This window comes from Notamacropus eugenii, chromosome 3, assembly GCF_028372415.1.
Source record: "Notamacropus eugenii isolate mMacEug1 chromosome 3, mMacEug1.pri_v2, whole genome shotgun sequence".
NCBI classification, from domain to species: domain Eukaryota; kingdom Metazoa; phylum Chordata; class Mammalia; order Diprotodontia; family Macropodidae; genus Notamacropus; species Notamacropus eugenii.
In genome coordinates, this window is record NC_092874.1 from 162,576,889 (window position 1) to 162,602,762 (window position 25,874).

The window sequence follows — 25,874 nt, forward strand, 5'->3', positions numbered from 1 at the left end:
ACCAGGACTATGGAGCTGTAAAATTACAGGAATAACTCTTAAGGAGTTCCCAGAAGCGTTTACCGATGTAGTGGACTCTGATATTGATTAAAGGCAAAGCTACCTTTTTCTTGTGATCTAAACAATTGGAAAACTCAAATGTCATGATCTGTGCCTCATCTGTGCTGGTCTCTGGCAGTTCAGGTTTGATGTTGGAACAAAATTAGATGATCAATTAATCAGTAAACATTTATTAAGTACCTACTATGGGCCAGGCATCCTGTCCGATGTTAGGAATCCAAAAAGAGGCAAAAGACAATCCTTGCCCTCAAGGAGCTCACAATCTAAAGAGGGAATCAACAGTCTTGGATCATTTAACAGTCTTACAAAAGGAGGTTTAATTATCTACAGCAGGGACAGTGTATTCAAGTAAGGACACCAGGATGCTTTGACTGAGCATAGCTTCCTCCTGCTGCTAATGTTATTACTGATCCATGGTCAGAAGCCTGGGAAAGGGAACTGAAGCAGCTCAAGGATTTTTGTATTCGGGCAATCAGGAAGCCACAGCCAACCTGAGCCAGTCCCTTGAAAAAATCAAGTGTTAGAAAATTTAGGTACATCTTAAGGAAAAGTACTAGCAAAGGAAGGTTCCCCACCTTTGCAATTAACCTCATCTACACAGGGAAAGTCTTAGGAGAAGCTCGCCCAGCCAAGGACCTAAGGAATACTCTTCTTATCACATGAAATAATTGGAATTTTCTTTCTACACTCTTCTCAAGAGGAAGAGACAAAAATTAAATAAGACAATAAGGATTTTGGCATTATATTAAATAAGGATATATAGTGTGATTAACATATTCTAAGATATCATAGGACATTACAAACCACTAAATGAAATTCTCTTGCTTTAGATATGAAGATATTGGTCACATAGTAATCTAGCAAAGTGAGGATAGATGTTCAATTTCGCTGAGCAGTACTCTTGCCATCATGCCTCCTTGTTTCAAGTTTTACCTTTATTAGACTTTGTTTTGTGTGACGAAGGGCTGTGCAGGTCACCAGCCCCACTTCTCCAGAGCCATCTGAATCCAGTGACCTGATATTCCTGAGGATGACTGGAGATGACTCAAGATGCACTGGGAGACCTTGGGCCCTTTAGACCAAGGCGTTTGCAGATACTCACTTAGGGTGAGGCAATGCCCCTTCAAATTTAGATGGCCAAAAGATGCCCAGTTGACTTGGATTTTACTGGCTTCTTCCCTCCCTCTCCTCTCCTCTCCTTTCCCAAAACCTTAAACTTACTGCACTCTGAAACTGGGACTCCAATGGACCCCTGCTTGAGGCCTCCTCTGGACCCTCCTAGCTTTAGAGTGATTATCAATACTAACTGTTACTGTTTCCCATCCAGCCTGATGTCTTTCTTTTTCTTCACCTCCTTAAAGGGGCCATGCCCTGGCTATTTCTTAAACAGGCCTATTTAATGAATGGATGGTTACCTCACCCTAAGTGAGTACCTGCATAGACCTTGGCCTAAAAGGCCAACATCTATCTCCCAGTGCATCCTGGGTTATCTCCAGTCATCCTGATGAATATCTGGTCACTGGATCCAGATGACTCAGGAGAAGTGAGGTTGGTTAGCTGCACAGCCCTCCCTCACTCAAAACAAAGTCAAGTGCAAGTCATGTCATCATTTTTCTGATGGCAAGTTCTTCTTCAGCAAGGAAAGACAAACGCACCTTTATTAGACTCTTTATGCTGTAAGGGTAAAACAGTTCTTTAATCCCTTGCTGCCTATAGTCCTCATGGTATTAAAAAGTGGCAAAGAAAATGTAGGACCTATTGGAAAAAACTACCAGAACTGCTCTATTCTCTGAAACCTTCCATGGATCTCTGGGATTTCTGGCCTGACCTGGATTTTCCTTTCTTCTATATCATTATTTAGTTTTTCCCTCTTTTACCCCATTCCTTACTACTGACTTTGTGTCCAGAATCAATGCTTATTTGTATATTCTGGAGAAAACAATCTTTCTTCAACTTTTGCTTGTTGTTGTTGAGCTGTTTCAGTCACATCCAACTCGTTGTGACCCTATTGAGGTTTTCTTGGCAGAGACATTGGAGTGGTTTGCCATTTCAGATGAGGAAACCGAGGAAAACAGAACTAAGCACCCTGCCCAGAGTCACACAGCATGTGACTGAGATCCAGTTTGAACTCAGGTCTACCTGACTCCAGGTCTCTGTGTCTTTTGTTTAGTCTTCGGTTATTTCCAGCAGGATGTTGGAATCACTCAAGCCAACACGAGAGAGCTGACTGTTAAATTCCTATAGACAGTTGCACCCCACACACAATACAAATCAAGTCACGATTTATTGTTCTGCTGGTTTTCTAGACTTACTACAGCAATGAGCAAAATATCAATAATGTAGATGAAACTTAAAAGTGTTTTATGTACTCACTTTTGTTTTTGGTTTCCTTTTGAGAAGTGATTATGAAATATTTACCAGAATGCCACTGGTTCTTTCCATGTGCCATCCAGCCTGAACATCTCCCATTCAGCCTATCAACCCTTACCCCAGATAGCAGGTACATCTTTACATTTGGCAACTAGAATTCCTGTTCCTTACTTTTAGCTTCCCTTAAGTGACTATTTGCTTCATGCTTTTGTCAATCTTAAGATACTTTCTCCAGTAGGTGGCTAAAAAAATGTTAGCCTGTTTTACCAATAAATCATCTATATTTATTCCATCTTCTGTACTTATGTACAGTATATAATTTTCCTTAAGCACGAACCTGCACATATCATACCCCCACTCAATATTCTACTGCCTCTCAGTAATGAGACAATCTTTCTAGACACTTATTAACTGTGTAATCCTGGACAAGTTATTTCCCCTCTGTTACCTCAGTTTCCTCAGTTAATGGGAATAATTATAAGAATTTCCTTCCAGGGTTATGAGTAACAAATGAGATAATATTTGAAAAGTGCTGGACACACTGTGCTAGGCACAGTGCCTAGCACATAGTAGGTATTTAATAAATGCTAGCTATTATTATCTGATATAAAATACAGATCCTTCTGCTTAGCTTTTAAAGTCCTTCACCATCTGGCACCAACCCATCTTCTCAGCATCATTGTTCATTACTAACTCTCTCATATTCTGCAACCCAGCCAAAGTAGCTCATACCCAATACTCGATCTTCTATCCCCATGCCTTTTCATTGTCTTTCCCTTATGGCTAGAAGTCACATTATCTGTACCTCTCAGGATTCCTCTCTTTCATCGTAACTCAAGTACCATCTTTTGGATGAAGCCTTCCTTGCTTCCCATAAGTCTAATGCCTTCCCTCCCAAAAGATTTTGTAGTTAACTACCTTGTATTTGTAGTTACCCTCTTTTTATTTATTCAGTATATATTTATATTAGTACTTGTTAGTTTACACTCATACAATGTAAGCTTCTTGATAATGAGGATTGTTTTCTTTTTATTTTATCCACAGAATGTAGGAAAATGCCTGAGATGAAGTAAGTGTTTGAAAAAGGCTTCCTAGCTAGTTTACTTCTATGTTCTTAATATTATCTGTGATGAAAAAAATATTATCTGTGATGTGCAACAAGATCCTAAAATTCTGCCTGAATTAAAAACAGAGATTAAACTATATTCTTTACATTTGTTGGATTGCTTTTCTTGTACATATTCTAATTCTTTGTATATCACTAACATAAGGCTTTCAAGAATATTTAATCAATCAATCACCTTTGTCAGCTTTTCTGGATAAACATCTGTTAATTGTAATGTTCACATGACTCATCATCTGTACTAGTACTTATTTTACAGCCAAATGCAATTCATTATTGTTTTGGGTTAATAAAGAACCCCTCCCCCCCAAAAGGGTTTTAGTTTTAGTTTAGTTTTAGTTTAGAAATCAGTTTTGTCCTTTATGTCCTTTATGCAATGATCAGTTCTCTCTTTTAAGCCAAGTTTTAATGGATTACGATGTGGCCACTATCAATGCTTACATCTAAGGATGTTCCATGAGGAATTTGCATTTCTCAAATTCATCTTTGTAGTCCCAATGGATGAACTTTTTGGACATCAGGACAGAGTATAATGTCCTTTTTAAAATATATTTATTTAGCTGTCATTTCTAAGAGAGAGATAGTATGATGTAGTGGATAGACTTGGGTTTAAGTACTGCCTGTGTTGTACACAGCCTGTATGATCTTGAGCATGTCTCTTAACTTCAGTTTCTCAGGCAACTCACTAAAAGTCTTTCTCCCAGAGCAAGAACCTTCAGACGTGACATCCCTTACTGGGTGTTCCCACTATGAATGAAACTATGGGTTTGGCCAAAATAAAATTCCTTAGTAAGGAAATACAATATTTTGCTACTGCTTATGTTTCAATAAAAATGAAAAATATAAAGAATTCTGATGTAATGTTTAATTTGCAATTGCATGGTTTAAATCATTACTATTCCCCAAGACCTTTTTATATCACTGTTTTTTGCAAAGACAAAATAATTCAAGCTAAGGAACTTGTTAAGGAGAAAAAAATGCTTTTGACTAAATTGTCTTTTGCTTCTATTTATTAAATCTAAGGATATCATTGCAAAGCAGTGACTAAAGGGTTCACATAAGAGCTTCTACTCAACATGCACATCACTGTATTCATGCACTCAGCATATGATCACAATTGTGTCTATTTATAAGAACAAAGCTTCTATTTGCAGAAGTAGGCTGTTCAGAAAAAATGTAAAAAATACCGTTTGTTCTTTGGGTGGAAAGAAAATCATAGCTAATGTCATAATTGCAATGAGGTGACAATTCTGCTACAAGAAAAAAAACTCATCAAAATTAAAATGGGAAAACCTATCCAATCTTTGTAACAAAAAACTTCAAAGAAACTGTGGTTTTGCTCTCCATTTTTTACTGCTTGCTGTATTTCCCAATTAGGAACAATTTGTAACAAGACAAAAACACTGTCACAGCATGACTCACATACAAATTGCTAAAAACATAAATTAGATTTGTTTGGCAACTAATCCTGGGATTTTTGATTCATATGTTACAAATGTAAATCAAAGCAATGGTTTCAGAATGAGAATGAATGTAAGACATTATACTTTAGAAATCTTCAACTTGTCAACCACACAGTACCATGAATATGACCCACTTAATGGTTCTTAATGTATTTAGAACATTTTATCATTTCTAATGTATGGCACCCAAAAAATCAGAGACTACCTTTCTTTTTTTACTACTTTAAAGACATGATTTCGCCTCCTGCTTTAATAAGAATGGAACCATCCAAAATGAGATTCATCAAATATTAAAGTATATAGGAATTAGAGGAGGGAGCCATGGCAGGAAAAATATATGTAATTAACAGAACAAAAAAAGAAAACTATTTTTTTCTACAGAGGTATGCTGCAGACAACCTGAAATGAAAGGCTTAAAGGGCTTTAGGAAGCATCATAAGCTTAGCACAGGGGCATAATATAGTTTTGACAGAGGATTTCAGTTATCCAGGCATCTGAAGGAGCTGCCCTTCTATCAAAGTAAGGCAGTCAATAACATTTTAAACTTGTCTTAATGATTATTTTGCCATTCAAAAAATGCCACCAAGACACAATTCTAATCTGTAAATAATTCTCCATAGAAGTGAGAAGGTGGTTGTTTGGATGAGAAAAATATGAACAATGGGCAGAAGTCATATTCCTTCCTGGAGTTTGTGAAATGAATGGAGAGGAAATTCTGGTCTAGTCTAGCATACTCCCTAAATTTGAGAGAGTAGATTTCAAAGAATTCTGAGGGAGAAGCAGGACCCATTGACTAACATTGCATAGGGCAACTGAGCACAGAAAGGATGAGAAACTTTCATAAAAGAAGTTCTGTGGACAAAAGAATGATTCTTGTGAAAAATTTCCCAAAGATATCAATTTAGCTGCACCTACTTATGAAGGGTCTTGAATACCAAATAGATTTTGTATTTAATCCTGGAGGTGATAGGGAGCCCCCTGGAGTAGGGGGAGAGGATGACATGATTGAACCTGTATTTTTAGGAAAATCACTATGGCGGCTGAATGGAGAATGGACTGGAGTGGTGAAGGACTTGTGGAAGGCACCCTAACAAGTAGTCTGTTACTATAGTCCAAGTGTGAGAGGATGAGGGTTTTGCACAAGTATAGTAATAGTATCAGAGGAGAAAAGGGGTTATATTTGAGAGATATTAGGAAGGTAAAATTGACGTGACTGGAAAATAGATTGGTTATGGGTGGGTAAGAATAGGTGAAGTTAAAGATGACAAAGAGCTGGGTGACTGGAGGGCTTAACACTGTTTGTCCCAGTTCCTCATCATAAAATCAGCTGGAGAAGGAAAAGGTAAACCACTTTGGTACTTTTGCAAAGAAAATCCCAAAGTAGAGTCATGGAAAGGTGAACAGGACTGAAATGACTGAAAAACAACAACAGAAGTTTCGATCTAAGCTATTACCTTTGCAGCACAGCACTAGCTTCACTGTGACTGTTGTTTATTTGTTAGCTTGATGCAGCAGGACACAGTGGAATAAGCTCTGAACTTGCAGTCAGAAAGCCCTAATTCAAAACCCTATCTTTGCTACTTATTTTATGATGTTGGTCAAATCACTTAGACCCTCTGGGTTTCAGTTTCTTATTTCTCATCAAAAATCGGGAAGGTTGTATAAGATGACCTCTCTAGAATCTTCCAACCATAAATCTATGATCCTCTGGGTCGGAGTTAACAAAACGTACAAATCACAGTTATGTCCCAAGCAAGGGTAGAGTTCATAATTTTCAGAAATTAGAGCAACAAGAAAATAGCAGAGGTCTAGGTTGTTGTCAGAATAGTCTAGAATCAGATTTAAGGGTATTCAATTTTAGGAAAATATTTGCTTGGAGGAAGAATATCTAACTATTGGAGGAAATGGAATTGCAGGAAGGAAATTCACATACCTGGTTAATGGGGGGACTGATAGAATCTCAGATGTCCTGGAATGATAGGAACAGGTAGAATTACTGGAATTCAAGAAAACAGTTTATTAGAGAAATGAGGAATCAGAAATCAGTGGGATCAGTTGTAAGAACATAGAGTGGTTCAGTGCTGTTCAGAGAGCTATTGTAGTAGGGTTTTATGCATTTCTCCATGCCTATGACTTGGCTTGGTGGCAAAATAAAGGTTATAGTTTTACATTCAGATGACAACTACGTGGTTATACTTGCCAAGTTTACATATGTAGCAGGTGTGGTTGCTGTGTTGGACTGTTGAACATGCAGGCAGAGATTTTAGTCACTATTATTTTTCCCCACCTTTTTGTACACTAGGCTTCTCCTCTTGATTCTTTCTGCCATAGGAAACTGTAAAAATGAAACAATAACTATCTTTCTACCTCTAAGCCCCCACCCAGCGACTGTGCTCTGGCAAATAATACCTCAGTTTAAAATCTCTTTTCCTTCCCAGAAGATCTCAACTGTCCCTTTCCATTCTATATTCAAATCAAACCACCCACACTTAATTGATGTGAGTGGTTAACAGATGCATCATAATCTCAGCAATCAGAGACAAAGTAAACATTAGAAACAAAACGGGGAAACAAACTTTAGAAAATAATATAAGCCTTCTTCATACCTCCAGGAAGCATATCAGGCTTAAGTACTTTAAGGGAGAGAGGGAAGGATAGCGGACAGGGAAAGAAATAAAAGCCTCCATTTAGAGCTTTATTGGAGTTTAGTAGCACCAAATCCATTCCAACAAACCTTGTAGTCTTCTTCTCTAGTGACAACCAGAAAAATATAAAAGAAAGAGAAAACAGTATGCTTTGATTTACCAGTGACTTTTTACCTTTTTGTTGTGTTATGGAATCCTTTTGATGGAATCCTAATATAGCTGCCCCAGCCCTGATATTCTAACATCATTATAGGCCCCACTGAACAGCAAACCCACTGCCCCTACCTAGCCACTCATCTCGACACACACACACACACACACACACACACACACACACACACACACGCTCAATTTCCTAACTTCTACATATATGCCTCTCTGTTCACTAGAACAGGTTGTCCTGTTCATATTTCTTACAGAACAGCAGGCATGTCCATGTGATGGGTTTCCAGCCCCTGCCTCTAGCTAGCCACTGCCCCCAGACCCATTCGTCATATTTCCTACAGAAACAGCAGGTGTGCCCATGCACTCAACCACAACCACATCCATCTAGTCTCAGGCAGGATTACAATACTCAGCCAATCAGAAAGCAGCACCACCAGGATGCCCAAGCAGGATGTGGATCCCAGAACAATAGAAGGGACTTTCCCTAAGTAGGCACCTGACCAGTAATAGTAAATAACTGACCTAGAGTGAATTTATGATGTAAAGAGGCTTATTATAATACCATTGTCATACACACATACCTCCTCCCACCCCGAAAAGGGATTTTCTGTATGTATTGTGGGGAATCACATGTGAAGTTCCACCATGTCTGGGACCCCTCCCTTATGACTTAATCCCTTAACAAACCCCTCCTGACTTTTTAATATTTGCAATTTCTGTTATGTAATTGCATCTCTACCCGATAAAAATCTCTCTTGCTTTCTCTGAAGTTGCTGGATTCTCTTGGAACTTAGCCTGCTTTATGAGTCTCGATAAATGCCTGTATTTGGATTAGAGGTGGTCTGACTCTGGGTTCTTTGAGACAATTCCATTACAACACATCATGAAACCTCAAGTTAGAATATTGGGGCTGGGAGCCGCTTTATCAGGATTCCGTTGCTTTGACAATCTGGTAAAACCTCTGTTACCCTTTTAAGAATACTGTTTTTTGAAGTCATAAAAAGTTCGTCAGATCACAAAAGAAACCAGAAGTTAGTATAAATAAAGCCACATTTTTTCACTACAAGCTCATGATCTCCCTAAAATGTATCCATGAACCTTTTGGGGTTCCATGGACTCCAGATTAATGCTTGTTAAAAAGAAAAGAGAAATGGGTCAAGGGCACAAGGAAAGGCACCAGGTAAACCAAAATATTCACTGCAACACTTTTTGTTGTTGCAAAATAAAAAATAAAATCAAAGAAAGTGTCCATTGATTAGGTATTATGTTAAAACAATAAAATAATTTTATATTATCAGAAATGACAAATAAGAATAATTCATGGGAAAAATGACAAGAATTTTATGAACTCAAGTAAGATCGAGTAAACACAACCAAAGTTACATTTATAAACTTGTAAATGTATGCACAGTTAGAATTACATAGAAACAAATAAATACTTAATCAAAGAAAAATCCAGAGCAATCATAATGGCCAACCTTCTTGTAAGGGAAAATGAGAAGCTCTTTCTCTTTCTTAGAAAGGTGCAGTAATATAGGTGTAGGTCCTGAATATTTTATGAGTAAAATGTTGTCATTGTTTGTTGTTTCTACTAAACTATGTTTTGTTTGTAAAAGGAGTACTCATGGGGCGTAATGATGAGTGATTATATTTAGAAAAGACTTAAATGTGAAAAAAAAAAGACATCAGAAAGTGTATTTAAAACACAGACCAAAGAAATGGGTCAAGAAGAGACCTTTAAGAAATAAATGAGTCCACAGTTTCATGTAGTTTTATACTAGGAGTTGCTTTAAAGGTTACTAATCTCATTTTATGGATGAGGAAACAGAATCAGAAAATCAATGTGAACTTGATGAAAGTCAGCAAATAGAATTCAAATGATAGTTCTCAGACTTTATATGTTTCCCTCATTTCACTACATCGTGCTCCCATGGAAGAAGAGAAGTCCTCAGTGGAGACCCTTAGTAGAACAGAAGGAGATATATTAAAATAAAACTTGACAGAAACCAAGGGAGAAGAGAAAATCAGGAAGGATATAGTCACTATTAGCAAATGATACAGAGGTTAAGGATGAGGACTCGGGAAAAATCTAACGATTTAGTAAGTAGGTCACTGCTTATCTTGAATAAAACGGTTTTGGTAGCAATAAGAGATATAAGTCCAGAGTGAAATGCGTTATTGTGATGATGAAACCATGGAGACAAGCAATGTAACATCCTTTGAAAAGCTGTTGGCACTGAAGGGTAGGAAACATGGGATGATAGTTCAAGATGGGAGTAGGGAAGATTTATTTTTTAATAAAGAAGACTTAATTTGAAGATAAAAACCCCAGAAAAGACATGATTGATAGAACAAGGATGCTGGAATAGAGGGGTGGAGAGGGAAATACAAAAGTCTTGGCCAGAAGCAAGACAAGAGAAAAGCCCAGGGTGAGTAAAGACACAGAATTTGTGAAGGGAAAAAAGGGATTTCACAGAATCACAGAAATATAGTCAGAATGAACCTCAACAGCTATCTAGTACAAATTGTACATGTAAAGGAACCCCTGTGACAAAATACCCAAAAAAAAGATTACTCAGCACTGTTTCAGAATTCCATAGTGAAGAGTCCACAATTCCTTAGGAGGTCTATTTTTGGGGTAGCTCTAATTGTTAAGCCCTTCTTCCTGACCTCAAATCTAAATTTGCTGCTTTTCAATTACTATATGTTGTTCCTTGTTCTGTTTTCTGGGACAGAACAGCAGAAGTCTAATGTTTTTTCTGTGTGATGGCCCTCGAGATAATTAAAATGAGCTCACATATCCTCCATGAGTCTTCTGTAGGATCCCCAGTTCCATTGACTGATTTTCACGACATGAAATCAAGACCTTTCACCAACCTCTTTGCCTTCTTATAGACCCTTGAGCTTATCAATTTCCTTCCTAAATTGTGGTAACCAGAATAAAGCACACGGTATTTCCAGATGTGGTTTAATTAGGACAGAAGACAGATTATTGCATCTTTATTCCTGTAAAGTATGTTTATTTTTTAGGGAAAAAAAAGGTTCCATTGATGCCTTCTGTTATTTACATCATCATAGTTTCCCCCAGTATTTTTCCCCTTCCCTCCAAAAGAGCTATCTAATAAAACAGAAAGTATTTTAAAGCAAAAAAGAGGAAAAAAAGTCTGGGTAATGGATTAATATATTGAGAGAGTTTAAAAAAAAAAAAAAAGATGTGCAATGTGTAACACCTTGGGGACTCCATTCTGTGAAGGGGTGGGTTGGAAGTGTTTTGTCATATCCCTTCTTTTGATCTATGCTTGTTCTTTATAATTTTTTTAAAAAAATTTAAATAAATTTTTTAATTAATTTATTTTTAGTTTTCAACATTCATTTCCACAAGATTTTGACTTTCAAATTTTCTCTCCATCTCTTCCCCTCCCCTCCACCCTGATATAGCATGCATTCGGTTTATCCCTTCCCCCTGCCTGCCCTCTCTCCTGTCACCATCCCCTCTTTTCCCCTTCCCCCTTACTTTCTTATAGGGCAATATAGATTTATGTACCTCATTGCCTATGTATCTTATTTCCCAGTTGCATGTAAAAATAATTTTTAACCTTTATTTTTAAAACTTTGAATTCCAAATTATCTCCCCTCTTCTCTCCCCATCCACCCTCATCGAGAAGACAAGAAATTCAATATAGGCTATACACACCAGTCATGCAAAACACTTCCATAGCAGTCATATTGTGAAAAACTAACTATATTTCCCTCCATCCTGTCCTATCCTAACACTCCCGTGGGCTATCCTCAATTTTCCTAATGAATATCAAGCCACTGGACCCAGATGACTCTAGAGGAGAAAGTGAGTTTGATGACCTGGCACAGCTCTCCCTCACTCAAAACAAAGTCAAGTGCAAATCATATCATCATCTTGATATCATGGTCCTCTTCAAGAATGAAGGACAAACACATCCTGCCCCCTATTACATTTTTTCCTGTGACCCTTTCTTTTTTCTAAAGTGTTTGCCTCTGACTACCCCCTCTTCCAATCTGCTCTCCCTTCTATCATCCCCCTCTTATCCCCTTCCCCCTACTTTCCTCTAGGGTAAAATACCCAGTTGAGTGTGTATGTTATTCCCTCCTTAAGCCAAATCCAACTAGAGTAAGGTTCACTCACTTATTTTCACCTCTCCCCATTCCCCTCCATTGAGAAACCTTTCTTTCTTGCCTCTTTTTTTTTTTTAAGAACAAGTCACCTTTGCTTCATATTTGATTTACAAAATGTTAGGAATAATACAACTAGGATATATTTTAACAGCAAACAATCACAAAGTTTTCTTAAAGTATTAAAAAGCCCCAACATTTTCAATCTTTCCCTCCCAGACATTTCTTGACGAAGTATCCTACTAACTTCTAGGGTCTCTTTTGATACTCAATAAGGACCTCATAGGGACTGCTAATCTGATCTTCATAGAGACAACAGCTTTGATACCACAAGCACCACACATGACTGGAAAGATAGAAGATTCCATCTCAATGTTTCTGATTCCCACATCATAAGCCACCTGTAAATATTCTTCCTTATCCTTGTCGGAATATGAGCAGAAAACACCGTCCAGCCAAGCTTGACCTTCATAGAAATCTAAGGTACACATGGTATTCCCCATAACAGTATAAACTCATTCATCTCCTTTGCACATGCCATTAATTCTTGATTTAGGTCATCACTGAGTTCCGTATTTCACACTATGCGTTTCCCCAATACAATTTGTTCAAATTCAGGTTTGCAGCAAGAATCCGTAGCTTTTCTAGTTACCATCACTGAACCAGGCTCCAGACCTATTCCACCACACTTGCCAAATGTGAATGACAACAACATCCAAACACTTGGCATGATGCAGTAATTTGATGAGTTCATGTAACATGATTCCAATGGAAGGAACTCCCATGACATGACTAACTGATAACACAGGTCCAGTCTTATACATGGCATAGTGGTCAGTTCCTTCACAAATGTTAGGATGGTCCATGCCAGGTTTTGCAAGTCCCAACTCTTCATCGATATAGCTAATGAAAGCTTTCATCCAGGCAGGACTTCTTCCAACACATACAAACTTTACATCTCCAAACATGGCCTGTAAATCATGGGTTTTAGTTCCAAGATTGAAATGGTAAAGAATATCTTCCTTCATTTCTGAGATATTTGGGTTTGAAAGGTGAATTTTGTGTTCACTTGAACACTAGAGATTTCCAGATTTTTTTTCCTGAGATGCCATTCTTTAGCTGCAAATGGACCCTGGTGCGGCTAAGGGCTGACACAGGACATACCTGAGATATGTGGGCTGGGATGCATGCGCTGGGCAGAGCACCAGGGACTTCTCTCAGCCTGGACAGCCTGGTCTGGGCAGCTACTGATTCCTCACACCCCCTGGGATGACTCTCTTGATTATGTGAATTTACCTTATTCTATCTTTCCATTTTTCCTTCTCCCAATATATTCCTCTCTCACCCCTTAATTTTATTTTTAAGATATCATCCCTTCACAATCAACTCACTCTGTGCTCTCTCTGTCTCTCTCGCTGTCTCTCTCTCTGTCTCTGTCTCTGTCTCTGTCTCTCTCTCTCTCTCTCTCTCTCTCTCTCTCTCTCTCCCTCTCTCTCTCTCTCCCAACTACCCTAATACTGAGAAAAGTCTCATGAGTTACAAATATCATCTTTCTATGTAGGAATGTAAACAGTTAAGTCTCTTATGACTTCTCTTTCCTGTTTACTTTTCCATGCTTCTCTTGATTCTTGTATCTGAAAGTCAAATTTTCTATTCAGCTCTGATCTTTTCAGCAAGAATGCTTGAAAGTCCTCTATTTCATTGAATGAACATTCTTCCCCTGAAGTATTTTTTCTGGGTAAGCAAATCTTGGTTTTAATCCTAGCTTTTCCTCCCTCCAGAACATCATATTCCAAGCCCTTCAATCCTTTAAGGTAGAAGATGCTAGATCTTGTGTTAACCTAATAGTATTTCCACAGTACTAGAATTGTTTCTTTCTGGCTGCATGAAATATTTTCTCCTTGACCTGGGAACTCTGAAATTTGGCTACAACATTCCTAGGAGTTTTTCTTTTTGAGATTTCTTTCAAGAGGCGATCAGTGGATTCTTTGAATTTCTATTTTACTCTCTGATTCTAGAACATCAGGATATTTTTTTTTTGATAATTTCTTGAAAGATGATGTCTAGGCTCTTTTTCTTATCATGACCTCCAGGTACTACAACAATTTTTATATTATCTCTCCTGAATCTAGTGTACAGGTCAATGTTTGTTCCAATGAGATATTTCACATTTTCTTCTATTTTTTTTTCACTCTTTTAGTTTTGTTTTTATAATTTCTTACAGTCATTAGCTTTCATTTGCTCCATTCTAATTTTTAAGAAATTATTTTCTTTGGTGAGCTTTTGAAACTCCTTTTCTATTTGGCCAATTCTGTTTTTTAAGTCATTCTTCTCATCATTGGCTTTTTGGACTTTTTTGCCATTTGGGTCAGTCTATTTCTTAAGGTGTTTGTTATTTTCCTCAGTATTATTGGGGGTCTCATTTAGTAAGCTGTTGACTCAGTTTTCACTATTTTCTTGCATCACTCTCATTTCTCTTCCCAATTTTTCCTCCACTTCTCTTACTTGATTTTGAAGTAAGAGTTCTTTTTGAGCTGTTCTATGGCCTGCAACCAATCCATATTTTTCTTGGAGGATTTTGATGTAGGATCTTTGATTTTTTTGTCTTTTTTTCTGTTGTATGTTTTGATCTTCTTTGTCACCAAAGTAAGATTCTACAATGAGTTTTTTATGCTGTTGCACCTGCTTCCAGCCAAATACTTGACTTTCTAACTCTTAAAATGTAGGACTCGGCTTCCAGTTAGGGTGGGGGTGTGGGCTTCAGGGATTTTGTGTCAGCTGCTCAATTGCTCAATCCCCCCACCTTCTGTGGGCCCATAATTCTGGACGCAGCTGCTGCTGCTGTCACCACAGCCCTGCTGGTGTCACCTTCTCTTCCACCCTGGGGGCTGGGGCCAGACCCCAGCCAGACCAGGTCCCACAGAGTTTTCCTACTGATCTTCCATGCTATCTTCAGTGTTTTTGGTTTGAGAAATCTGGAAACTGTCACTGCTGCTAGTGATTCAGTTCCCTGAGACCTGCTTCCACTCTGCATTGGTCCCACTCATGCTGGACTGTGCTCTGCTCCTCTCATAGCCTGGTGAGATAGACACTTCCTGTCAATCTTCCAGGCTCTCTTGGCCTGGAGATTTGTTTCACTCCATCATTTTGTGGGTTCTACATCTCTAGAATTTGTTTAGAATCATTTTTACAGGGTTTTGGAGGGTTTTGAAGGGAAAGCTCAAGCAATTCCCTGCTTTTACTCTGCCATCTTGGCTTTGTTCTTTTTAATTTTGCAATATTCATTTTTGATTTTATGTGTATCTTTGTTCTTTCCATGTACATTGCTGTAATCCTTATCTATGTTATTCTGTCTACTGTGCTCTACTGACTCCTTCTCAGATTCCTTTGCTGGAATCATAGATTTAATTATCATTTCTATACTGTTGATCCTCAAATCCTTTTATACAGTCTTAATATCTCAGCTGACCTCTGCATCTTCAATGGCTTCTCAGTCATCTCTAATGGGATGCTTAGCAGACAGCTTAAACTCAACATGTCCCAAACTGAACTTACTATTTTTTCCCCTGAACTCTCCTCCACCTCTTTCAAATTTCTTTATTATTGCTGAGGACACACTAGTCCAGAGTCACACAGCTAGTAAGAATCTGAGGCTGAATTTGAACTCATGACAAGAAGTTTTCCTGATTTCTTGCCTACTGCTCTATCCACCATACCAACCAAACTATGCCTATCTTTATATTAACAAATGTATTCTTTCTCCATTTTCTTGAACTCCCAATGTTAGAAATGCCTTTGGACACATATCTGCATTTTCATCCTTAGAATGAATGGATCATTTGTTAATTGATTATTATATGCAAAGAACTGAGTTAAGCAAAGGAAATACAAAATAAAAGTATGATAGTCCTTGGATTTCAAAAGTTCATATTCTAACAGGAAAAGACAAGATACATGAAAGGTTTCAGCTGCATATCAATGGAAAGATCCCATGATTCCTAGGGTGCACTGGCAAAGCTGATGGTATTGAATCTATTTTAATGTCATTTCTACTGATAAAATCAAAAGTTTCAGATTTTGAAGCATCCAACAGTGCCAAAGACTTTGGTGACAAGAATGTTCTTGTCTGGGTCTTCAACAGATGTGACTATGGCATCTGCAGGAACAGTTGCCAGGCCACATCTTCCACAGAATTTACTTTCCAGGATAATGACTTTAGATACAGAACTGGAAGTTTTGCTGTTGCCAAAGCCCTTGGGTTCAGGATTCTTGGCTGTCTTAATAGAATAAGTAAGCCTTGGTCTTTACCCAATGCTGTGGTTCTGTTTGGACTCCTTCTCTCATGCTTCTCTAGTCTTATCTACCCAACCAAAATACAAGCCTTCATTTTGAAATAGGAGAGCAAGGAGATCTGCCAAACTGTAAGAGGGGTTGCCTATTGAAGAGTAGTAGGAAATCAGGCATGTTGGCTAAGTATAGCAATGGTGGATCGTGAAAAGGTTTGAAAGATAAATGGAGGAATTCAGACTTGATATATTAAGTAGGAGGGAACTTAGGAAAAGAAATGATGGGATAATTTAAGTAGTATTTTAAGATGATTATTCTGGCATGAGTAGACAGGATAAAATAAAGGGATCAAAAACCGGAGGCAGGGATTCCTATTAAGATGCATTGTAGTAATACAGGAGTTAAAAAATCTCAAGTGCCTATAGATATGTGAATTATTATTTTCAAATGAGAAACAAATGAAATACAGATAACTTAGCTTAAATGTTAGGCTTATTCAGTGAGAGACACTTTTCTTTATATTTTTGTTTCTTTGTTACATAAATGTCATTTTACTGGTTCTCAGATTCTTCTTTGTTGGGATGTAGAGATAGAAAAGTGTGTTCCTACAAGTGTATCTAAAAAGAATCAAGCAGAGGCATGGATGATTCAGTGATTTAGGCCACATTAAATACTGATTGGCCTTGCAGTCACAGTTAATCCATTCAATTATTCAGAAATCTCTTGGTTCAATCATGTCATGTAGACAAAACTTGAATTTAGAAAATATGCTTGTTGGGAATAAGTAGAGGGAAAATCTTGAACTTTCTTTTCTTTTCTTTTTTTTTTTTTTTTACCATCAGAGATCACTTAAATTATAAAGTGAAATTATTCTTTCAAATACATCTGTCCTCCATTTACCAATTTTGGTATCATTATGTGGTTTCAAAAAATGAAATGTTATCTATGGAGATCTTGCATTGGCAGACCCAAAAAATTCAAAATCCAGCAGAGGTAGCTCAAATAGCTTATCTTATGCAGAAAATTAAGTCATCAGGAAATAGATTGGGTATTTCTTTTTTTTTTTAAATGAACACAGATATGTCAGAGGGATTATTGTAACAAATGTTTAAGCATCTGGCAAACTATGGACAATAATAGGTATGTTAGCCCAGGTGTGTTTAAGATCTGTATTTGATCCATGAAGTATTATGACTCAAAATCATTTTGCTTTGGCAAAGTATTATGAATTAAAATAGCTAGCATTTACATAGCACTTTAATGTTTGCAAAGAACTTAGTTACTAACATGTTTACTCATGTTAACTCATTTGATCTAGTGCTATTACTATCCCCATTTACAGATGAGGAAATCAAGGCACAGACAAGTCCCAAAGTCAAAGGTACAGGCCTACAGGCAAAATTCAACCTCAAGTTTTCTGACTCAAAGGTCAACACTCTTCCTCCTGGGCCACTTACTTGCCTTTATAGCTATTCTATTTATCTTTATGATTTGTTTTTGGTAAAGTTGGCTTTATTTTCACTTCTTCAAACTAATAGCATTAATCATGGTGCTTTAAACATGTCAAAGGTCTTAGGGATTATGGAGGTAAATATGTTAAATACATAGATGAGCAAACTGAGCTTCAGAAAAGTGAGGGAATCTGACCAAGAAGACAAAGCCAGAGTTTAGTGAACTGGGGATGGAACAGAGTGTTATTAGTTCAAGGCTTTCTCTGTTATACACATCAATGTATCTGGGAAGCTGGGTACAGTTGGTAGAGTGTGGGAATTGGAGTTAGAAGACCTATTTAAATACTTACTATCTATGTGACCCTGAGTATACCTCTCCCATGCTCAGTTTCTTTATCTGCAAAATGGGCATGATAATAAATAATACCTACCACACAGGGTTGTTATGACAACTTACAAACTTCAGAATACTATTATTTAAAGTATTATTACTCTTGTATAGAAAATACTAAAAACAGAGTAATTTTATGTCATCATTGTAAAATAAGGTTCAACTTACTTACTGGGCTAAGAAAATGCCACAACATAACCATTATCAAGTACTATAATACCCTGAGAGAAAGGGCTGCAGGTGGGCAAAGCCAAAATGGTAGACTAGAGGAAGCCCTCGAGTTGAATTCTCACAACATTCTCCTCCTAACAACTTTAAAATGACACCTTGAATCAAATTCTGGAGCAGCAGAACCAACCAAATGCAGGGCGAGACATTTTTCCAGCCCAAAACATTAAGAGCAAAGAAGGCGAGGTCTGTAGCATTGGGGTGGGGGATACCTAGAGCTCATGCGGTGACAAAACCAGAGCAGTAAAAGCAGCAGCAGAAGTTTGGGGAGCTCTGGAGCCAGAGATGTAAAGGGGTCAGGCAGTGAACTGGTCAGAAGAGATTGCAGGGGACCTCTTTGCTGGCACTGAGTGCAGGACATAGTGCTATTTGGTAACTCCATTGTCCATACCCATTTCTGGATTGTAATTTCAATCAAACTAACAATGAATTATTTTACAGAGCTAGAAAAAATAATAATGAAAGTCATCTGGAAGAGCAAAAAGTAAAAAATATCAAGGAAATCAGTGAAAAAAATGTTAAGGAAGGCTGCCAACAATATCAGATTTCAAATGATACATTTATATGTATATATATATATATTATAAGGAAGTAATCATCAAAACAATGTGGTGCTGGCTAAGAAATAAAGTAGTGGATCAGTGAAATATATTAAGTACACAATACACAATAGTAAGTGACTATAGTAGTAATTTAGTATTTGATAAACCCAAAGATCTAAATTTTGGGACAAGAACAAGAATTCAACATTTGACAAAAATTATTGGGAAAACTGGAAAGCAGTCTGGCAGAAACTAAGTAGAGACCAACATTTCACACTGTATACCCACATAAGGTCAAAATGGGTAAATTGTTTATACATAAAGGGTGATATCATTGCTACATTAGAGGAGCATGGAAGAATTTACTTGTCAGATTTATGAATGAGAGAAGAGAGAATCAGGGGACAAAATCTACATAATTTTGATTACACAAGAATGATCCAAGACAATTACAAAGGATACCTGATGAAAAAATGCTATCTGCTTCCAGAGAGAGAACTGATGAACTCTGAGGGCAGATTAAAGTTTACTTTTTTCACTTTATTTTTCTAGGTTTTTTCTTTTGCAACATGACTAACATGGAAATATGTTTTGCATGACTTCATATGTATAACTGATATCACATTGTTTAGGCACAAGGGAGAGAAAAAATTTGTAATTCAAAAGTCTTTTAAAAGTTATCAATAAATAAATTTTATAATAAAAATAAACCAAAGAAGAGAGGCATCTTCTCAGATCTCTTCTTTGGATCAATGTTTTATCTTTATAATTTGGCTACATTCACACTGGAAAGTTTTATGGTGACGTTCTTTTTGTTGTTGGAATTGTGCATATTGTTTTCTTTGCTCTGTTTATTTCCTCTGCTTCAAAGTCACAATCAATAAACATGTATTAAGCAAAAAGAAAACAAAAACAAAAATGCAACAATCCCCTGCTTAAAATCATTTAATTGAATGTGAAACAAATGAAATTGCTTTCTGGAACATAACATATCAAGTGTTCATGAAGTACAATAGAACTAAAAAGAGAAAACTTTTTTTTTGATCTTTGTCCTTTGACCTATTTTCAGTATTTGATATAAATATATATCTATTCCTCAATTCTCTCCAGAATTCCAGTTATTTTTAACCATTCTGTGCCTGAAACCTCGGTTCCCTCACTTGTTAAATGGGTATTATATCAGTACCCACCTCACAGAGTTATTGTAAGTGCTGGGACATCTCATTGACATCACAAATTCAACATGTCTAAAACAGAACTCATCTTCTTTCCAAAACACTTATCCTTTCCTTTTTCTACTTTACTTTTTGGACAGCACCACAAGGCTTCTATTCTTCCAGGGTAATGTCATCAGAAATATCTTTTACCTTTCCTTCTCTTTAACCTCCAATAAGTTTGCAATATTTATTATTTTCATCTCCATAATATCTCTTATGTGATCTAGTCTAACCTATTACTCTTGTAGATGAGGAAACTAAGACGTTAAATTAATTGTCCAAGTTCATAAATCAATTAAGTGGAGAATACAGGATTTAAACTAAGTTTCTTGGATTCCAAATTTAGCACTCTTTCTACCGTACCACATCACCTCTAAGATTCACAATTTCATTTCTTTTCTTTCTAGAATAGTATATTATCTTCACAGCTTCTCTTCCCAAAACTCTTATATCCCACTCCATAGTAGCTTTCACATCACAGCCCAATAACATTATTGATGTTCTACTCTAAGCTCATCATTCCAAAAGATGATTTATTGGCTCTCAATTGCCTACTAAATAAATTATAAATTGCTGACTGGCCTTCAAGGTCTTCAACCACATGACCCCAAGGAACTATCAGGAGCAATAACATGACACTCTGAAAAGCATGCTATTTTTGTAGTTAAGAGATTTGGGTTCAGGTCTTACCTGACTTCTACTATTTCTGTGAGCTAAGATAAGTAACTTATTTTTTATGATCCTAAGTTTCTCATCTGTAAAATTGTGATAATATTACTTCTACTATCTACCTCACAATTAAGAAAAATACTTTGTCAATATTAAAATATTCTATAAATAAATAATTTCTTTCTACTTGAAACTACCTGATAAGATGTTCTTGAAACATCATTAACAATTCCTCCTTAAATTGACTTTAAGAAATATCTACTACTAAATTTTCCTCTATATTTTCCTTCTTATTCTTCTTTGCTAGCTTATCATTCATATCCTGCCTTCCATTCATATGTGTACCCCAAGACTTTGTCCTGGGCCTCACCTCTTCTCTTATCTTTCCATATCCCATTGCTATGGGAATCTAATCAGGTCCTGTGGGAACAATTTTTATCTCTATGATGATGACTCAACTCTTTATATTTGATATCTCTCTTGATCTCCAGTTATATTTCCCCAAAAGCATGTGAAAAATGTCTATCTATATGCCTTGCATCCCATAGGCATCTCATACGCAAAACGTGCAAAACCTAACTCATTGTTTTCAGCATACACGTCTCCTTCTCAAACCCCATCCTACCTTCACACACCCCTATTTCTGCTTTGTGTACCATTAACATCTCACCTAGCTTAGGATTCCTACCATTCATTTCAGCACTTAGCACAGTGCCTAGAACACAGCTGCAGTCATTGCTGTCATCATCGTCTCCTCCTCCGTCTTCCTTTTCCTCTCTCTCCACATCTCTTTTCTTCCTTCCCTTCCATCCTTCAGTCCTTCCTTCTCCAGTCTGTTGCAAAAATCTTAACAATTCTACTTCCATATATGTAGAATCCACTCATTTTTCCCCCAATCCCATTATTACCACACCACTTCAGGTTCTTGTACATGGATTACTGCAAAGCCTCTTAAGTGGTCTCACTGTTTCAAGTCTCTCTACTTTCAAAGAACTGTTCCAAATCTGTTCGTATCTTTCACATACAAAATGTGAACATCAAAGAGGTTTCTTTTCTGTTGTAGGTGCTTTTGTTTTATCAGCCCTCAGAGGAAGTATGAGTGTCCTAAGTCAATCACTATAACTACTGTATAAGTAAGGTTCTAGCAAGTGACTTTTTAAATATAAATGCCAACATTTTAGATTTTGAACAGAATTGTAGAAATACCTGGGACTTTTGTTGAATTTATTTATACAAGGAGGTAAAGTGTTACTGAAAAATTGCACTCATTTAACATGCCAGTAAGGCTATGCTTAAGATTACACAAGCTAGATTTCAGCAATGTGTGAATGTAGAATTATCAGAAGAAAGCAAAGGAGTTCCAGCAAAGACATCCACTTCTGCTCTACTGACTACATGAAAGCCTTTGATTGTGTGGATCACATCACAATGTGACAAAGAGATAGGAGTACCAGACAACCTTAACTTGTCTCAAGAGGAACCTCTATGCATGTGGGTCAAGACGCAATAGTTAGAACTTGCTATGGAACAATGGGTTTGGTTTAAGACTGGGAAATGAGTACAACAAGGCTTCATGTCATCAACTGATTTAACTTAATGAAGAGTACCTCATGAGAAATGCCAGGCTGGACAAATCAAAGAGTGGTAATTAACATTGCTAGGAGAAATATCCACAATTTCAGATGTGCAGATGACACCATTCTGATGACAGAAAGTGAAAAAGAATTTAGAAGCCTCTGAGGGTTAAAGAGGAGAGTGTGAAACCTGGCTTGAAGCTTAAAAACAACAACCAAAAACCCCCAAGATCATGGCATCTGGCAGTCCCATCTCTTCCTGGCAAAAAAAGAGGGAGAAAAAATGGAAGAAATGCCAGATTTTATACTCTTGGGCTCAAAGATCACCACAGACAATAATTTCATCCATGAAATTAAAACACACTCCTTAAAAGGAAAGCTTTGGCAGATCTGAACAGCATACTAAAAAGCAGAGACATTTCATTGCTAACAGAGGCCTGTATAATCACAACTATCGTTTTTCCATTTGCAATGCATGACTATGAAAAAGGAAAGCTGAGTGCCGTAGAATTAACACTTTCAAACTGTGGTACTGGAGAAAGTGTTTGAGAGTCCCTTGGAGAGCAAGAAGGTAACATTAATCAATACTTAAACTAATTCATATAGACTGTTCAGTGGAAGGTCAAATATTAAAGATGTAGCTTGAATGTTTTGGCCATACAATGAGAAGACAGAATTCCTTGGGAAGGACTTTGATGATAGGGAAAAAAAAGGCCAAAAAAGTGGATGGAAGAGGATGAGATGGATAAATGGAAACAATGTAAATGAGCTTGGATAGATTTCAGGAAAGAGTGGAGGATAAAATGGCCTGGTGTGCTATGGTCCATAAGGTCATAAAGAGTTGGACATGGCTGAACAAAAAAAATAGTGAAGTATGAATCTGAAACAATCAGGATTTTTAAAAATGATCTTTTCTCTGCTTTATCAGAGTCTTTTAAAAGAAAACCCATTAGAGCAAAAAAGTGGTGTAATGGATAGAATCTGGAATGTTTCAATTCAATTTTTACCTCAGTGGTCTCTGAGGTTTCTTTTAACTCTAAATCTATGTTCATGAGATTTTTCTGTGATGAATTATTTTTCACTTTGCATATACTATAATAACTAATACACATGGTATCTACATATATATATATACACATATGCCTGTATATATACATACATATACATGTGTATACACACATATAAAACTAGCTTTTATAATAGACTTTAAGATCTGTGAAGCAATTTCCATTACTTCATTTGATTCCTTTAATAATCTTGTAAGGTAGATGCTGATATTATCCACATTTTACAGATCACCTTTGTTATTCTTCAAGTCCATCACTCATCTGAACATTGTATTTTTTAAATCCCCAAAATCCCTATTGTGCTTTCCAAATACACAACTTTGAGGCTCTCAAAATGGATCCAAAATATCTGTTCAGTAGAAAACTGTTTGCCTTTAATAGATTTGGTGGAGAAGTGCACAGTGTCTTCCAGGTAATTTTCTATTTAACAACTTCCTTGAACCAGCCTTCTCTCTTGATAAGATCGCCAAATTTCTACCAATCTAGTCACCACCCTTGGATGTTTCTCACTTTATCAATGATCTTCCAACACTGCAGGGCCAAAACTTCAATGAAATACATCAAGTGTCATCTGACTAGGGCAGAGTACATGGAGACTACAGTATTCCTTGTTATGGACGCTGGGTTTCTATTAATTCAGTCCACAAATGCAGCAATATCTGTTCAGTAGGCATGTTTTGGTGAGCATTCATAATGAGCTTGAAGTCAATGAAAACCCTCAAGTCTATTTTATGTAAAGTGCTATTAAGTTATATCCCTCTGATGCTCTATAAGGCCAGTTCAATCAACACTCAATCAATAAGCATTTATTAAGTGATTACTATTTGCCTGGACACTATTGCTCCTTTTTATTTAAGTATAGGACTATATATATTTATTCCTATTACTTTTCATTTTGCTTCTGTTGGTCCATGATTCTAGTCTTCTGTTAATCTTTTTGAACCACTGTCCTGTCACCCAATATATCGGTCGTGCCTCTGAGCAATGTGTCACTGGCCATTTTGATAAAGGCGGCCTCATTGATCACACTGGACATAGCAGGGCCATCATTCAGCAGTCATTCATTAAGCACTTATTGTGCTGAAAGCAGTGTGGTAGATGTTGGGAATATAAACAAAAAGAATTAAAAAAAAAACATTTTCAATGGTTTTATGTTCTAACAGAAGACAACAAATGTAATATATATAGTGTAAATTATATATGATTTTATTTTATGTATTATATAGATGATTTCAATTTTAATATATAATTTGAATATTATATATATATATATATATATCTGATAAAAAAGAGAATAATTACAAAGTATATAAACATGAAATAGCTAGAGAAGGCACCAGAGGATGGCAGGGTTAGGAAAGATTTCATGTAGATGGGGCTGCCTGAGCTGCACCTTGAAAGTAGAAAATATCATTTGATGAGGAAGGAATGAAGAGAGAGTGCATTCCACATGTGGGAGACAGCTAGTGCAAAGGAATGGAGAAGTTAGATGGAATGCTGTGTAAGAGAAATCCAGTCAGTTTGGCTAGACTGGAGTGTCAGAATTGGAATAATGTATGATGAAGCCAAAAGGATGGGTCAGGGTCAGGTTATGAAGGGCTTTCTATGCAAAACAGAGAAAGTTACATTTCTCCCCCCAAAATCAAAAAGGGGACAAACTTATTTACTGACTAAAGGAATGATATGATCAGATTAAAACAACCTAGAGGTATAAACCAGACAGTGCCAATTTTTATGTCTGGGAAGAGCCACATGTTTTTGTTAAAGTAAAAATATTTAATAAGGTTGTAAAGACTTCTGTTCAAAATGACAACAACCTATTAATTGATTTATTTGGTGGGTGGAGATGAAGGTTCTATATTTCAGCTAGTTGTGTTTCAACCAGTCGTGGTTATTAACACAGTATTTCTAAAACAAAGAAAATGCAGCAATATTATCAGTCCAAAGCAAAAAAAAAAAAAAAAATAAAACAAAACAGAAGGGGAACTATAATTATTCATTCACTCCAAGTTAATTAATTTTGCTACTTTACCAGACATTTAACTTCACACACACACTCTCTCTCACACACACGCACACACACATACACTCCATTAAGCATTACTGGAAGTACAACAGAAATTCAGCCCACAAAGACCAACAATAATGCTTGTGCAATAAAATTCAAAAAATGAATCTAATTTTATTAGCATTATCAAAAGATTGGATTGTAAAACATTTATTAAATCATCCTAAAAATAATATTTCAGTGTTGGAAGGACCTCAAAGGCTACCAAAGTCAATTCATAAGTGAACTGGAACCCTTTTTATCAAATTGGACACGTGGTACTTGAGCTTAAAGACATATGACAAGGCAGAACTTTCTGTTTCCTAAGGCAGCTCATCTTACTTTTGGAAGCCTTCAATTATTAGGAATTTTCTCTTTACCTCAAGGCTACATTTGGCCTTTTCACAACATCCAAATATTATTCCTAGT

General features: G+C 36.7%; 1 protein-coding gene and 1 pseudogene across 1 annotated transcript in view; both read right to left on the bottom strand.

The window, feature by feature from the left end:
• The window catches only part of SEMA3A (semaphorin 3A), a 524,728-nt gene extending 517,761 nt beyond the window's left edge, over positions 1 to 6,967 (bottom strand). Inside the window, 1 exon segment of the mRNA XM_072653227.1 lies at positions 6,950 to 6,967. The gene's annotated coding sequence lies outside the window, so the exon portion shown is untranslated.
• A 4,971-nt stretch (positions 6,968 to 11,938) lies between these two features.
• On the bottom strand, positions 11,939 to 24,592 carry LOC140533479 (uridine phosphorylase 1 pseudogene; annotated as a pseudogene).
• Positions 24,593 to 25,874: the final 1,282 nt, after the last annotated feature.